Below are 6,129 nucleotides of genomic sequence, written 5' to 3' on the forward strand. Positions count from 1 at the left end.
GTTCCGAGCAACCAGGGATCCGGCACAACTCTGTGCACTTTGGGGTCGGAACAGGACCCGGGACCCTAGCCAAACGTGTTTCCCCCGTCGGGCGCCCGGAAAGTTACAAGTAGGCTCAACAGAGCTTTGTGGTCCTAACTACACTCCCCTCCCCTTCGGGGTCAAATTTTCAGAGCATCTTCCCAGTTCAGAAGAAATATCAAGATTATTAGATTCTGGACACTCAGGTGAGAACACATAAACGTAAAGGAGATAAAAGATACAATATATGCTCAAGTTCCCACACTGTCACTCACCAGCTGGGCAGCCCTGCCAGAGTGACAGACAGCCTCGCTGCGTCTCCCGCTTCTGCTTTGAGGGTTCAGTGAAACGCAGGGTGCAGGGACCTGGTTCGCGGTAGGAACTCCGTAAATGTTTGTGGGATGAATACTGAAGGACTACAGACACCTGCAGTGGCCCAGATGATGTTGAAGTCAGGCCTGGAGAGGGAGGAGGGAGACTCGCTCTTGCGGGTGGCAAACAGCTGTGCCCCTGCCTCACTGAAGACTGGGTGAAGGAAGATGAGCTATGACTAGTTAGTGGCAGATAGACCGCAGCAGAAGAGCTGGCTGATGTGGGTAGGCTGGGGTGGGGGCAGTAATCAAAACAGGCTGTGGAATCTCCTTCAGAGGAGAGGGGAGCCCTGAATTTTGAGCCCAGGGCACAAGGTCCTTTGCAATGTCAGGAGAATGGATGGAGTGGTCCTCCGAGTGTCTGATGGCCTGGGAACAGGACAGTAGATAGCCCAAGAAAGTGGAGCTCTTGGAGCCAAACACACAGTGGGGCTCACGCAGCAAGCCTTGCCAGGTTTGCAGGAGGCAAACGGCCATTTCTGAGTTGGTCCAGGCACCCCTCCAGCGCGTCCCGCGCCCCCTCCCTCCCACTCTACCCTGAGCCTTCCCTGTGTCTAACCATCCCTTGGCTCTGCTTTGTGCCTAATCAAACAGCCCAAATGCCGAAAACTCAGTGTTTATTTTATTTTATTTTTTTTACACACTTGCATAACTCCCTGACAAGCCACGCCAGGCTTTGGGCTTTTGTTTGGTTTTATTTTGTTGCATTTAGGGAAAAAAGAGAAAGAGAGGGAAGAGAAGAAATAACCCAAACCACGCTGCCCTAGAAGTGTCTTGGGCCAGGCAGTGGGCTCGGGTTTCCTGCCTGAGGAAAAGTCTGTGGGAGATGAGGGGCCGCTACTAGACTGAGGAATGAGTGCGAAAGGGAAGAAAGCCACCTGGGTCCACGCAGCTAGGGAATTGGAACCATGTGACTGTAATGGGCGGACAATAAATAAAGAGCATTACTGGTGCATCTAATATATGTCAAACATCACGCTCTGTGTATCTATTCTGTCATCTGATTTTGCAGCCATTTTGGTAATCCCCTCACCCCCCTACCCCAGCCACTTCTTGAACATGCAATGCTGAGCTTCTAAGATACCCATTAAGGGCCAGCCAGATAGCTCAGTGACATAAAGCACCTGCTTAGGCAGAGCACATTGGCCGGGGTTCGATCTCCAGAGTGCCATGCTGGCCCCGCCCCAAGGGCATGCTGAGACTGCAATTGAGACTGTGCTGCGGTGGCACATGCCTATAATCCCAGCACTTGGGAGGCAGAAAACAGGAGAATCACTCCAAGTCCGATCTACGTAGTGAGACCCTGAACACACTGTAGATCATGTACCAAATACATAAAAAATAATAATAATTAAAAAATAAGATAGCAAAGTCCTCAAAGATGCACAACCTATAAAGTGGCTACATGAGTTCAGGGTATCCCAAGCGACTTAAGTCTCTCAGCGAAGTTGTATTGTCCTCAGTTTGCACATACTGTTAATTCTGTGTAGCGATGTCTGCTTCCCTGACCTTTTTCTTATCCTTTAAAATGCCTCTGTGAAGTTTTATCTGGCCACCTTGCAGTTCATTCTATGGATCTCTGTAGATCGCATTGTCACTAGCCTGAGCGTGTTTCTTATGCTGTACTAAAGCTTCTGAAGGGCCAGAGAGATAGCTCAGCTGACTAAGCCTCACCCCCGAGGGCACAATGAGAGGGTGCCTGAGTCCGGGCATGGTGGTGTATGCCTGTAATCTCAGCGCTGGGAGGCTGAAAACAGAAGGATCACTATGAGTCTGAGTTGCGTAGTGAGACCCTGTACCAATAAATAATAAATAAATGAATGAATACGTACATAAATGTTCTCAGGAGCTGTGTCTGATTTAGCATCATGATGTCAGCTCTAGGGACATGTTTCATTTATGTCTTGTGAACTGACCTTACCTCCCCCGCACCATGCCCTCCAGCCAGGGCTATAACTTTTGTGGTCCTGTGGCCTTGCTCAGATGATGTCCTAAATTACTATCATGACTCCCCTAAGCCTACATCGTCACTTTTAGAAGATCAAAAGCCAGTGGACTCAGGCCTAAAAATCGGCAAATTGCCTCATACCTCCTCTTTCACTAGGCAAGAGCTGTTTACTCCCTGCATTGTCAATGTATCAATGATACTTTCAAGCAAAAATAGACCAACTCAAAATAGCTTAAGCAACAGAGATTTATTAGCCCATGTGTCCAAAAGGGCTGATGCAGGAATGATCCGGAAGTTCAATTATCCCACTAAGAAACAGATTCTGAGTTGGGGATGCAGCTTAGTTATAGAGAGCTTGCTTAGCATGGGTAAAGCCCTGAATTTGATGCCCAGCACCACAAAATAACAATAATAATAATTAGGGTATTTCCTATATTCTCATTTAGTCATCCTCAATGTGTTAACTACTGCCTTCACGAGCACAGGATGACTATAGTAGCTTCAGTTGCCACATCTTCACCCACTGAGCCCACCAACAACTTTTTCTCTCTCCCTCATCAGCCTGTTCTCTCACTTCACCCCCATCCCCACCCCACCATGGAGTTTCTCTGTGTTGCCCAGGGTGGTCTTGAACTCCTAGGCTCAAACGATCTTTGTGCTTCAGCTTCCTAAGTAGCTGGAACCAGAGGCACATACCACCATGTCCAGCTAGCGGTCTCTTTTTGAGAGTTATGAGATGACACGCCCACCAATGAACTGATCACAGCCAGGAGGGGTGATGCTACTACAATTAGTTTAGACCAGGTGAGGTATATACCTGAGCTACCTGGGGGAGAGTATTTGTTATCGTTTGTGTCTAGGTGTCCCTCCAAAGCCTCATGCAGTCATTGGGGTGGGCTTCTAGAGTTTATAATTAATTTATAATCCAAGGCTGGGATTATGGGTGTGAGTGCTACACCCAGCTGGGGCAGATAGCCTGAATGCAATATAAGGAAGGGAAAGAGGCTTGCCTGCTGCCTCTACTACCACTGCTGTCCCTCCCTTTTTTTATAATTTTATTTTTTTTTACATCTATTATTGTGTGTGTGTGTGTGTGTGTGTGTGTGTGTGTGTGTGTGGCCAGCTCAGCCCACCTGGGGGCGGGGCTGGCTGGCATGTGGTGCTGGGGGATCGAACCATGGTCCCTGTGCTTTGCCAAGCTTGTTCCAAGTAGGTGCTTTAGACCACTGAGCCATCTCTCCAGCCCCTGTCCCTCCCTTTTTGCTCTTGCTGTTTTGCTGGTTTTTGTCACCATGAACTGCTGCCCTCTGCTATTTGCCACTCTGCTCTAGACCCAGTGGTTATGGACTGAAACTTCTACTAACTGTGAGCTAAATAAACCTTTCCTTCCTTCATTTTGGGTGTCAGGTATTTTGACCCAGCAATGAGATAAAAGTAACCACACAGAACTTACAGACAACAGTGGAACTCTATTAGTGCTGAGGAGCTCTGTGATCATTACTGCTACTCCAAGAAAAGCTATTGTTCCAGGAAGCCTGCAGAATTCCCTGCTGTGACTCCACCAGCCACGAAGGCCACCGCCTCCTCACTCACTCCTAGTCATCATCAAGACAGCTGAGATGGCCCCAGCTGAGCTGGCCAATTTCCTGTGCTAAAGCTAAGCTTTTCTTCTTCTTTTTTGCAATGCTGGAGATGGAACTTAGGGACTCCACACATGCTAACCAAGTGCTGTAACACTGAGCTACATCCCGCCCTAAAATTGAAGTCCTAATCCACACATAGAACTTCTTTGTTCCCAGAATTTCTCTCTTGGTAACCAGCAGAGAACCTGATAGAGCAGGAAACAGGGTGGGTTTTCATTCTTCTCCCTTTCTCCCCCATGAAGGATAATCTACTGACAGGTTCTGGTTGACAACTCTACCTCCAGGCCCTTTTCACTTCCAGCCCTCTTTGCTGATCACCTGGATAACACCCCCCATACCCTGTGGCCATTGCAGGCACACACAATAGCCACAGCCAACTCGGGAATCAAAGCACATCCCTTCACACGAGACAAGCCTTTCAGTGATTTTCCATTCCACTTAGAATCCAATCCAAACACCATCCCTCACAGGCCATGTCCCTTCAGCTTCATGTAACACCTCTCTGTCTCTGTCTGTCTGTGTCTGTCTGTCCCCCCCTCCCCACTTATTGGGTTTCTTGACTTCTTTGATAATTGATAATTCCCAGCTCTTTCTCATCTCATTGCCCTGGCACATGTCTGCTGGCTTCCTCTTCCCACAGCTCTTCACATGGGCTGCTCTTTCCTTCCCTCCTGGCTCAGCTTCAGCACTGCTTGTTCTTTCTTTCTTTCTTTCTTTCTTTCTTTCTTTCTTTCTTTCTTCTTCCTTCCTTCCTTCCTTCCTTCCTTCTTTTCTTTTTTTTCTGAAAAGATTTATTTATTTATTTATTTATTTATTTATTTATTTATTCGGTACAGGGTCTCACTGTGCAGCTCAGACTCGTAGTGATCCTCCTGTCTCAGCCTCCCAGCACTGGGATTACAAGCTTGTGCCACCATGCCCAGTAATTGAGCCTGAGAATCAGGACATCCAAGTTCTAGTTCTGAGTTTACCACTTACTGGTTAGGTGGTCTTGATATCATTAAACTCCTTCCCCTAGTGCCTCCCTTCTTGGCCAGCACCACCTACAACCACCCAGCCACTCAGATGAAACTGCTCCAGGGTTCTAGGGCAGCATGGTATGTGGTACTGGAGATTGAAACTGGGTCCTTGCACTTACCAGGCAGGCGCTTATACCACCAAGCTATCTCCCTGGCCCCTGCTTGTTAGTTCCTGCCTTCTCCTCCAGCTAAGAGGATTCCCAACTACTTGGCATTGCAGCCTCCTTTCTGTTTTACCCTACTCTGCTTGGCCATCATTTGCTCCCAGGCTTCCCTGCTAGACCCCAGTTGCCACTGCCTGCAAGTGGAAGATCCTTCTTCCTCACACAGGCCCTGGAACCCACTCTGATCCATTGTAAAGGGCCCCACGCTATTCTATGGCTCCTTATTAAACCATTTCCTTAGATAGTCTCGCTTCCTGTTCCTTGTCCATTTCTCCGCCCAGCTGTGGGTAAGCATACAGTGGTTCTTGGCCTTCTGCCTTTCTCTTTTAGCTGTTAAATAATATAGATTACACACACACACACACACACACACACACACACACACAGATCCTGATATTAACTTTAAGTTTGATACCGATTTTATGTGCCACATTAAAGTTTGCTAGGAGAGGCTATGGTTAAAACATTATTTTAGATATTTCTTGGAGAATATTTTTAGAAGAAATTAACATTTAAGGGCTGGCAAGATACTCGGTGAATTAAGCACCTGCTTAGGTAAGTGCAGGGACTGGAGTTCAATCCCTGGCACCATATGCTGCACCAGCCCTGCCTCTGGCATGTTGAGCCAGTAACTGAGACTGGATATGGTGGTGCACACCTGTAATCCCAGTGCTGGGGAGGCTGAAAACAGGAAGATCACTACGAGTCCTAGCTCTCTGGTGAGACCTTGTACCACATACATTAAAAATTAAAAAATGAATGATTTTTTAAAAAAGTGGATAGGAATTCTCTAACTGTGCAAAGGCCTTAAGAGAAAAAAAGACCATCCTTTCCCAGCAAGAAGGAATTCTGGTGAAAAACCACCTGTGGACTTGAATTGCTGGCCTACTTTGAAGATATTGGGATGTCAGAAACAGAAATAGAGGCTAGATGAGACAGGGAGGGTGAAAGGAATGGGGGGGG

This window comes from Octodon degus, unplaced genomic scaffold, assembly GCF_000260255.1.
Source record: "Octodon degus isolate 3935 unplaced genomic scaffold, OctDeg1.0 scaffold00130, whole genome shotgun sequence".
Taxonomy (NCBI): domain Eukaryota; kingdom Metazoa; phylum Chordata; class Mammalia; order Rodentia; family Octodontidae; genus Octodon; species Octodon degus.